We start from the raw sequence: 10376 nt of genomic DNA on the forward strand, positions 1-10376 counted from the left end.
GCCTCCCACCCCTACACATTCACACACACACATACCCATACCCACCTCTCCCTGATGTGCTTAAAATTACATCAGGGTGTATGCATATAATTTTACATGCACACAACCAGGCAATTTTCAAAAGGACTGTTTCTGTGAATAAAAGCACCATTTTCCCCGCAGAAATCCCTTTCAAAATTACCCTATGAAGGAGGGCTGTAGGGGACATAAGAAAGTGAAAGTAATGAGAAAATGCTACAAGCAGCAGTTCAAACTTCTTTATGAAGTGGATGGGGCTGAAGTGACTGGACAGAACGGATTACAGGGTCCTAACATTGGAAAAAGTCATGCAGCTGAATTTTGAAGACTGTTTTTGAGATGGTTTTGTATATTGAAAGATCTGTGAGGAGCAGGCTGCAGTAGACTAAGCCAGAGGTGATAAAGAGTGGATCAGAGCTTTGGTAGTTAGTGCGTGCAGAAAGAAAGGAACAGATTTCAGTGATGTTATTGAGAAAACAATGATTCATACCGAGTAATAGACAGCCCACAGGAACCCCAACTAAATTGAATACAAATGACAAAAACTGGGGAACCAGAGCCAAAAAAATGCAATGGTCAGCAGAAAAGATCTTAGCTAAGGTGTCAGCAAGCCTGGCACTGTGACCCACTGTTATGCAAGGACCATCCAGGGCGTTTCAATCATGACACCTTTGCTATGTTTTAGTTCTGGTTCCCCTGTTCTGGTATTGTATTGAAGAAGCAATAACATTTTAGGTTTTTTTTTTGGTTTTGGGAGGGGGAATGTATGCAAAGGAGAGAGTTGTTAAGATAACCCATGGTATAGGTTGGATAACAATGTTAGCCACAGAGAAAGGAATATGGGGAAGTAGGTTCTTTCACTCATAATCATGCTTAGTATTCTGTACCCTTGCAGATAGTCTCTCCCATATTATAGTTCTACCAGTGTTGTCTAGACCTCCGCCTACAGAAGTTACATCTTTTCACCATTTACTGCACTTGCCAGTACTGTCAAGTCTTCATTATTCCTTGAGAGTCTCTTTCCACCTCTCAGTCTTGCCATTGCTGACTAGACCTCTATACCTAAAGAGACAGATGCTCACCATTTCCTGGTCCTTTCAGCGCAAACGCGATCTTTCTACTCCTGGAGTCATTCTCTTCCTCTCTTCTGGACTTACCACTGCTGACCAGACAGCTGTGCAATGCCTCTTCCTTGTTTGCAATCTTAGCATTGTCCAGCACTCTGCCTTGGGATACTTTCTCATCTATTACTAAACCTTCTTACACTGGAAGAAACTAGCTTTTCCACCCCTACGCCTACCCTTACCAATGCTGGCAAGTCCTCAGTACTCCTCAATCTCTCCACATCTCCTGGTTTCGCTTGTAATGACCAGACTTTTAGACAGTATCCCTGTCTATGTGCATGTTTACTTCACCTCTGTATCCAAGGGAACACTAGTGTTCCTGGTCTTCCTGTTGCTGCCCCAGGCCTCTACTTCCAAAGGCATCTCCTCGTCTTCTAGAAGAAGAGTTTGATTTCTTCTTCTGGGATCTAGATCAGCTCCTTGGTCTTCTCCAAAGCTGTGCTGGTCTTGGAAGTTGAGGTCACCAAACCACTTGACATTTGGCTGTATATTGCAACAACACCAGAAGCCCTGGGATGAACCTTACTACATTAAAACAAAACAAAACAAACTATAGTTTTTAAAGAAATCAGGTTTCATGTCTGCTTTTCTGTGGAGTTTTAAAGTATGACTTTAGCTATCAGTAAATCAGACAGTTAAAATTAAGTTTTACTTCAGAGGGTCAATATTCAGCACCACTTAAGTTTGGACTGATCTGGTCCTATTTCAACATTTGGGCACAGCTGACAGCTGCCACTTAGTTGGCTATTTACCCAGCTAAATAGTTAGCCTGTAAAGTGAGGAGTGGGATGGGGTATTTTGGGGGAGAGCTACTTATCTAGCAAACTGAGCCGGATAAGAGCTGATTTTTAAGCTTTATCTTACTTAGGGCTTGAGTTACTAAGCCTTTTCTCCCATTCTGTGTCTATAGGAAAAGTGATTAGTAAATAATCCCCTTAATTACTGATTTAAGTCTAGGGCAGTTATTTGGCTGTCCTATAGTTAGCCTGAAACTTACCTGGCTAACTATAAGATAGTAGAATATATTAAATAAATGTGTATCTGGCTAACTAGCTCAGCTGATCACGGCTGAATATTGGCCTCATTTTCTAAATAAATATTTGCTATCCTTGCCACAGCATATACAGAGCTAGGATTTCTCTTTGGGTGCTGGTTAGCCTTGGGTCAAGGCCAGAAATATATCTGAAACTAGACTCCATGCTGCATATACTCTAAAAGGGCAATGGCTCAAAATGTACAAGTTTGCTCAAATCGTCCAATAAAGTTTTGTGCATTTAACTGTGTACTTTCATTAGGGAAAACAATGTATAACCAATTTTCCAAGAAATACGAATGGTGGGCATCCACAATATCTTTTGCTTCATATCATTTATCAGAAATATTGATATTTACATATTTGCATCATAATTTCTATGCACAGAGGAATGAGCCACATAGACAATGGGGCTCAAAGTAAATTCAGAAAATTATTAGCCCAAGTTTCGGTCCATTGGGAAGCACTCGTTTTGGGCTGTGAAGTGATTTAACACTTCCAGATTTGGCTTTGAACCTGGTGATGTCAGTAACATTTTTTCTATAAGAGTAGATTATGTTATGTTTTGTAATATTTAACGCATGCACTGTTAAGCTAAGTATTTTTGTGTGTATCACATGATACTTTTCCTTTCTTGTTTAATACATACTCAGACATTTTGCTGAGATTAATGAAGGGAAAACTCGTTCTCAGCCTCCAGCTGATCCAAAGAAAAATATCAGGCTGCACTGGACATTTTATACATGGTTAAATTATGTGGGTGTAAAACACAAGGATTAAGACCATTAATGGCTTCGGCCCTACAAATATTAGAGGCACATTGAAGATTTTAAGAAAGTAAGACTTTTTATTGTTTATTTTTTCCATTGTCGAACTTTTCAATCCCCAATAAAGAAAAAAAAATTGTCCAGAATATGAGTCAAGATATTTTTATTTATACCATCTCTCTATGGTTCAGATAGTGATATTCTAGTTCAGATGAATTTTTTTTTTTCAGAATTTTACTTTTTCTAAAATTAATAAAAAGCATTGAGAGGGTATGTAAATCTTCTTGGAGGATCTATTTTTTATCTATATAATCTGCAAGCATCCTTTGAAGGTGAAGATCTTTGGGAAGATTATTGTTCCCATCCTGTACCTGGAGCTTTGTCAGGCTTTCCAGGAGTTTCCTGTGTCCTAAAAAAATGGTAGCACAATATGGATTACACACAGTTCTAGATTTATGTGCCCACAGACCCTCCCGCCCAAATATTTTAGAAAGTTGGAAGATAGGAAGGGCACCTCTCCTGCTTTATTGAGCAAAGTCCAATAGCAAATAAAGGTACCAGGAAGGACTAGAACCACCCCCATCAGGATTCCATAATGTAAATCCAGAACCAGGAAAGAGTACGACAGAGATAATCCCAACCTTTCATAGTGCAGTATCTTCTCACGGTATACTGGCCAAAAGGGATAATTTCTCAATCCCTCTCACCTCTAGAACAAAAAAAAAACAAAAAACCTAGAGTACAAAAGCTATCCTTGCCAGAGGATCATCTCAAGCTCCCTTCCCCCCCCACCCCACCCTTTTGCAGTGTCCCAAGCTACCTTAAACTACAGGGGATCATGCACCAAGTGCCTCTCCTTCGGTGCTATCGTCTTCCCAGGCTGTTCTGGCCCACTGATCTTCTAACCTCTAGTCTCTCCACAACGAGGTCGTACTGGAGCGGCCAGATCAGGGAGCCATGTACCACAGCGCTCATCCCCTGGGTTGTCCAGTGTCTGTGATGTGTCCCAATTCCCACCCCCCCCCCCTTTTCCTCCGAAATGCCTACCCTAAAGAGATGCTGCTCCTGAGGGAGGGGGGGGGGGGGGGGGCCTCCACCTACCTTACCTCCAAAACTGCACTGTGTGTACTCAGCTGCTACAGCAAGTGGGACGTAGTGGGTGGGGGCCAGAGGGTTAGAGACCGGTGTACCTGGCATAAGATCTTTCATGCCACAAGGAGGACTGTCCTTGCCGCAAGAAAAGGGAGTGTCCTTGCCGGACTGGCAAACGTCCATCCCGTGGTGGTGGTGGTGATGGTGGTGCTCCTTGCCTTGGTGGTGGTGCTTCCTTGGGGTGGTGGTCGTGGTGGTGGTGGTGCTCCTTGGGGTGGTGGTCGTGGTACTCCTTGGGGTGGTGGGTCGTGGTGGTGGTGGTGCTCCTTGTTGTGGTGCTCGTGGTAGTCCTTGTTGTGGTGCTCGTGGTACTCCTTGGGGTGGTGGTCGTGGTGGTGGTGGTGCTCCTTGTTGTGGTGCTCGTGGTAGTCCTTGGCGTGGTGCTCGTGGTGCTCCTGTTGTGGCGCTCGTGGTGGTGGTGGCGGCTGCGGCGGCGGCGGCTGGTCCTTGCCGTGGGGCGGACGGCGAGAGGGTGCGGGCGCGGTTGTCGTGGTCGCGCAGGGCGTAGCGCAGCTCCAGGTTCTCCTGCATGAGGGCCATCATCTTGCGCAGCTCGCCGTTCTCCGTCAGCAGCCGCACGTTCTGCTTCCTCAGGCCGTCCACCTCGGGGCTCTGCACCGCGTCCATGGCTGCTCGCGGCGACGGCGAGGGGGCGCGGCCCTTTTCCGCCTGGCGCGGACGACGACGGTTAGCCACCCCAGAGAAAAAAGGAAACGATGATAAACTGGAGGGGGGGAGAAAAAAAAAAAACCCGAAGGGGGTCGGGGGCGGGGAAGGAAAACGACTTCGAGCGAGCCGCCCTCCAGAGAACTGCGTCCGATCCTTCCACCGCTCAACTACAACTGATGGCCCCGCGCGACCCGCCGCCCGCCGCTTTTATAGTCAGCGCGGGTCTGTGACGGCGGCCACTGTGAGGGAGGGGCGCGAGGCGGGCACGTCACAGACAGCCGCGAGGCGAGTGGGAGGGGGAGCTATTTACTTTTGACGCCTCCGGGCCGGTTGTGAGGAGCAACCGCGGAACCCCCCCCCCCTCCCCCCCGGCGCGACCCTCCCCGCCCTCACCAGCACCATTCAGGGAAAGGGGGGGATTCTCGACCCACAACCCTGCCCCACCCGCAATCTGACGTAAGAAGGTCACCACCACCACCATCAAGAGGCCAACAACACTCCGCGCCCCCACCCCCCCCCATTAAAATGTTCCAATTTCCTTTTATGGCAAGGTTGGGGTTAAGTAAGGTTGTGCACCCCTTGACCCTGGAAGGGAGATAGAGGTGGTGGTGTGGTGGTGGTGGGGTTCAAAGCAGTGCTCTCATCCCTGACCAGGCAGGCCTCAGGGTGCCCGGGATGGAGAGAGGTCTCGAGAAGAAGAAGCAGAAGAAACACATTTGCTGTGTGGAAGGGGGAGTGGGGCCCCTTGGAAGGACAAGCCAGGGTAGAACGAAAAATGTAAAAACAACAAAAATGAAAGCTGTATATTTTGAGATGGTGTTTACAAATTAAACAAAATAATGTTCTGATGGGGAGATCCTGGCGGGGGCAGATTGGCCCAGTGGGGCTTCAGGCAGGCCCAATCCACATGGTTGGTGTTGTCGCAGCGCCACCAGGCCTGCGGAGCCACCGTGTCCAAACCTCAGCCTATATCAGCTCTTTCTATCAGTTCTCTGCTTTTAATTTTCAGTGTAGCGGCTGCGTGGGGCCTGCACTCCCTTCTCCTTAACACACAAGATTGGGCTGCTGGCTGCCGTCGGAAACCAGGCCGGCGGGGATGAAGATTGGACCGCTGGCTACCTCTGGAGACCAGACTGGCGGGGCTGAAGATTTGAGCTGCTGGCCGCCGCCGGAGACCAGGCCAGCGGAGCCGAAGAGCTGCTGGCCGCCACCAGAGACCAGGCTTGTGGGGCCGAAGATTGAAGTCGCTGGCCGCTGCCCGAAACAAGGCTGGCAGGGTCAAAGACTAGAGCTGCTGCTGCCCCTGAGACCAGGCTGGCAGGGACTTTGGCTGGAGCCAATGGCCGCTGCTGGAGACCAGGCCGGCAGAGCCAAAAACTGGAGCTGTTTAGCTGAGGGCCAGTGTGTGTGTGTGTGTGTGCGAGCACATGTATTGAGATCAGGACGGTGTTTCTTTGTGTCTGTAAGTGAGAAGGGAGGATGCTTCTGTGTGTGTGTGTGTGTGTTGTGTGTGAGACAGGGAGTGTTCTTGCATGTGTGTGGTGTGTATATGAGACAAAGAGGGTGCTTGTGCGTATGTGATGTGTATGTGAGACGGGAAGGGTGCTTGTGTGTGTGGGATGTGTATGTGAGAGAGAGGGTGCTTGTGTGTGGTGTGTATGTGAGAGAGGGAGGGTACTTCTGTGTGTGTATGTGTGTGAGCATGCTTCTGTCTGTATGTGTGAGAGAGAGTGGAGCGTGCTTCTGTTTTTCTGAGTGTGTGAGAAAAAGGAGATTGCTTCTGTTACCAACAAGGGCCCTGAACTTGGTGGTCAGTGAAATAGATAAGTATGGGAAAATAAGTGTGGGAGCTTGTTGGGCGGGACTGGATGGCCGTGTGGTCTTTTTCTGCTGTCATTTGTATGTTCTATATATTATGGGGATGGGAGGAAGGGGTGAGAAATTTGTGCATCCACTGTTGCTAATGCATGACAACTCTAGGATAACTGGAAATTGAACATTCCCAGGTTATGGAGAGCACAAGATGTTTTATCCTTATTATTTTTAATTATTGGATGTTATTTGATGTGTCTTCCAACCACAAAAACATATTTCAGTAAATTAAAAACATTTTTAATTATTGGATCTTCTTTGTCAGCAGTTTTCAAATATTGTTCATTATTTTAGTGTGGTTTTACTATTGTATTTTATATTTCTTATTTATTTATTTAGAACTTTTTCTATACCGACTGTTCATGAAAAGACATATCACATCGGTTTACATCGAACCAAGGTTAAATTACATCGAACAAGTTGTTTGATGTTTTATGAGGAATAGTAATGTTTTTTGTTTTTCATATACAGTGTCTATTTTTTGTGGTTTCCAGCTCAGTTTTTGTCTGCCTATTTATTTATAGTTTTTGGTGACTAGAATAAAATATTCTCAGGTATGGAGCGTGGTGAATCTTTTTTATTTTTATTAGTTGTTTGATGTGTTTTTCTGTTTGAAATATTTTATTGGTGTTTGGGAAATATTTTAAATATTTCCCAATGAGATTTTATCTATTGGACATTCTGTTTATCAGCTGTTTAAAAATTAATTTGTGTAGTATTAATATATTTTATATTTCTTGATTTTATTGTTTGATGTTTTATGTGGAATGGTTACTGTTTATCCATTGTTGCACTGCATACAGAATCTGGCTTTGTTGCAGTTTCCAGTTCAGTTTTTGTCTGCACATTTCTGTTTATACTTTATGATGTCTTTATTCTGTATTTGATGAGGGTCTATATCCGACCGAGGTGAGGTAAGCATATGAGTGAGTCAGGTACGCCATGATCTATTAGTTAAAATTTGTAACCTATCATTAAAAATCATCTATTGTACCTGAAGACTGGAGGGTGGCCAATGTAACCCCAATATTTAAAAAAGGCTCCAGGGGCGATCCGGGTAACTATAGACCAGTGAGCCTGACTTCAGTGCCGGGAAAATAGTGGAAACTATTCTCAAGATCAAAATCGTAGAGCATATAGAAGACATGATTTAATGGAACACAGTCAACATGATTACTAAGGGAAGTCTTGCCTAACAAATCTGCTTCATTTTTTTGAAGGGGTTAATAAACATGTGGATAAAGGTGAACCGGTGGTAGATGTAGTATTTGGATTTTCAGAAGGCGTTTGACAAAGTCCCTCATGAGAGGCTTCTACGAAAACTAATCTGACGTCAGCCTAGTACATAATTCTAATTCTCAGTGGAGCACAGGATTTGGTGAGAGAGGTAACAGTGTGGCGCCGCAGATGGGAGGCACTTGCAGCGGCAGTGGGAGAGGACGGCCTGGGGCCCAACAGCGCAGGAGCAAGGTGAGCAGGCCCGAGCGGGCCTAGCACAGACGGGACGCGCAACAGTTTACTGGGGAAAACAACAAAAATGTTGTGTTAAAAAAAAAAACAGAATGGGGAGGGGGCAGCACAGCAATTTTTCACACAGGGCAATAAAAATGCTAGCACTGGCCCTGGTCTGAGAACTGCAGTCTTCACATCTTGCCACAGATTTTCTATTGGATTCAGGTCTGGGCTTTCACTGGGCCACTCGAGGACATTGCCTTTCTTAATGCTGATCCACTCCATTGTTGCTTTCGCTTTGTGCTTAGGATCATTGTCCCATTCCTAGATCTGTGGTAGACTAGAACATGTTTTCCTCCAGGTTTTGCATCTTCCGTCTTTCATAGAAACAGTATGTATCCTAATTGCCAAAAATATCCTGGACATTTAACAATTCCACCCTTCTACTTTGACAAGACCCTCGTCCTTCTCAAAGAGAGCGTTAAAGACCTGGGTGTTTGGTTAGACACTGACCTAATCTACAAAAAACACATCTCCACAAAAATAAAGGAAGGCTTTCACAAACTTCAAATAATAAAACATCTAAAACCCCTACTCCACCCCCATGATTTCAAAACTGTCCTTCAAGCCCTCATTTTTCAGGTTTGGATTACTGCAACTCCATATTGATCGGCCTTCCAAAATCTTCCTTGAGACCCTTGCAGCTCCTTCAGAATGCTGCAGCCAGAGTTCTAACAGGTACAAGAAAAGCTGATCACATTTCACCTGTTCTCAACCAATTACAGTGGCCCTGTTGAAAAAAGAGCAGAATTCAAAGTCCTCACCATACTCCACAAAGCAATATACAATGCCGACTATTCCGCCTTTGATGACATCATTCACATCCATTGCTCCCAACGTACTACACGAACCGCCAGCAAAATTAATCTAGTGATTCCCTCACTTCCACAGGCTAAATTATCCTCCACCAGAAACAGAGCCTTTTCCATCATCGGCCCTAAGCTCTGGAACTCGCTTCCTCATTGCCTCACCAATCAAGATAACTTAAAATCCTTCAAAAAAGACTTAAAACCCTGGCTTCTCAGCCAATCTTTTAAAGATAGCACTCAATGACTTTAAAATTCTTTTATATATTCCTGCCATTTTTCAATCTCCCTGTTACAATGATACAGATGCCCTTCAATGCTTCATGAGATATATGTACATCTATTCAGGGTTCTATCCTGTGTTATCTTGTTATACATTCTCCTGTTGTATTTACTATCGTTAATTTTAAATTGTAATCTTCATACATCGTTCTATGTAACATGTTGTTTCTGTATGTAAACCGGAGTGAAGGCAACTCTGCTATACCTCGGTATATAAAAAATGCTAAATAAAATAAACATAGAAACGATGGCAGAAGAAGACCAAATGGCCCATCCAGTCTGCCCAGCAAGTTTCGCACTTTTTTTTTTCTCATACTTATCTGTTTCTCTTGGCTCTTAGTAACCTTTTGGTTCTATTTCCCTTCCACCCCCACCATTAATGTAGAGAGCAGTGTTGGAACAGCATCTAAGTGAAATATCTAGCTTAATTAGTTAGGGGTAGTAACCTCCGCAATAAGCAAGCTACACATGCTTATTTGTTTACCCAGACTATGTAATTCAGTCCTTGTTGGTTGTTGTCTGTATATAGATCCACTTTTCTTCATTCTACCTGCCGTTGAAGTAGAGAGTTATGCTGGATATGTATTGAAAGTGAAGTAGCAGACTTTCTCCCCTGCCATTGAAGCAGAGAGCTATGCTGGATATGCGTGAAGTATCAGTCTTTCTCCCCCGCGGTTGAAGCAGAGAGCTAGGCTGGATATGCGTGAAGTATCAGTCTTTCTCCCCTGCCGTTGAAGCAGAGAGTTATGCTGGATATGCATTGAAAATGAAGTATCAGGCTTATTTGGTTTGGGGTAGTAACCGCCGCAACAAGCAAGCTACTTCCCGCTTTTTTGTGAATGCAAATCCTTTTTTCCACATTTCCTCTTGCCGTTGAAGCTTAGAGCAATGTTGGAGTCTTAGAGCAATGTTGGAGTTGCATTAACCATGTGTATGTTTATTGAATAAAGGTATTATCTCCAGGTAGTAGCCGTCATTCCCGCGAGCCACCCACTCTTCATTCACGTCCTCTAGACGTTATGGATCCACAGTGTTTATCCCACGCCCCTTTGAAGTCCTTCACAGTTCTGGTCTTCACCACTTCCTCTGGAAGGGCATTCCAGGCATCCACCACCCTCTCCGTGAAGAAATACTTCCTGAC

At 44.9% G+C, this 10376-nt stretch overlaps 1 long non-coding RNA gene across 2 annotated transcripts; it reads right to left on the bottom strand.

Moving 5' to 3' along the window:
• Positions 1-3088: 3088 nt before the first annotated feature.
• LOC115082311 lies at positions 3089-4286 on the bottom strand. Of its 2 annotated transcripts, XR_003854131.1 has the most exons (3): positions 4133-4286; positions 3584-3651; positions 3089-3351 (listed from the first exon to the last, which is right to left on the bottom strand). It is a non-coding gene; the product is annotated as an uncharacterized LOC115082311 (long non-coding RNA). The 2 variants fall into 2 exon arrangements; XR_003854130.1 differs by lacking the exon at positions 3584-3651 and having other exon boundaries at positions 4133-4285.
• Between the last annotated feature and the right edge of the window lie 6090 nt (positions 4287-10376).

Source organism: Rhinatrema bivittatum, unplaced genomic scaffold (genome assembly GCF_901001135.1).
Source record: "Rhinatrema bivittatum unplaced genomic scaffold, aRhiBiv1.1, whole genome shotgun sequence".
Classification (NCBI taxonomy): Eukaryota; Metazoa; Chordata; class Amphibia; order Gymnophiona; family Rhinatrematidae; genus Rhinatrema; species Rhinatrema bivittatum.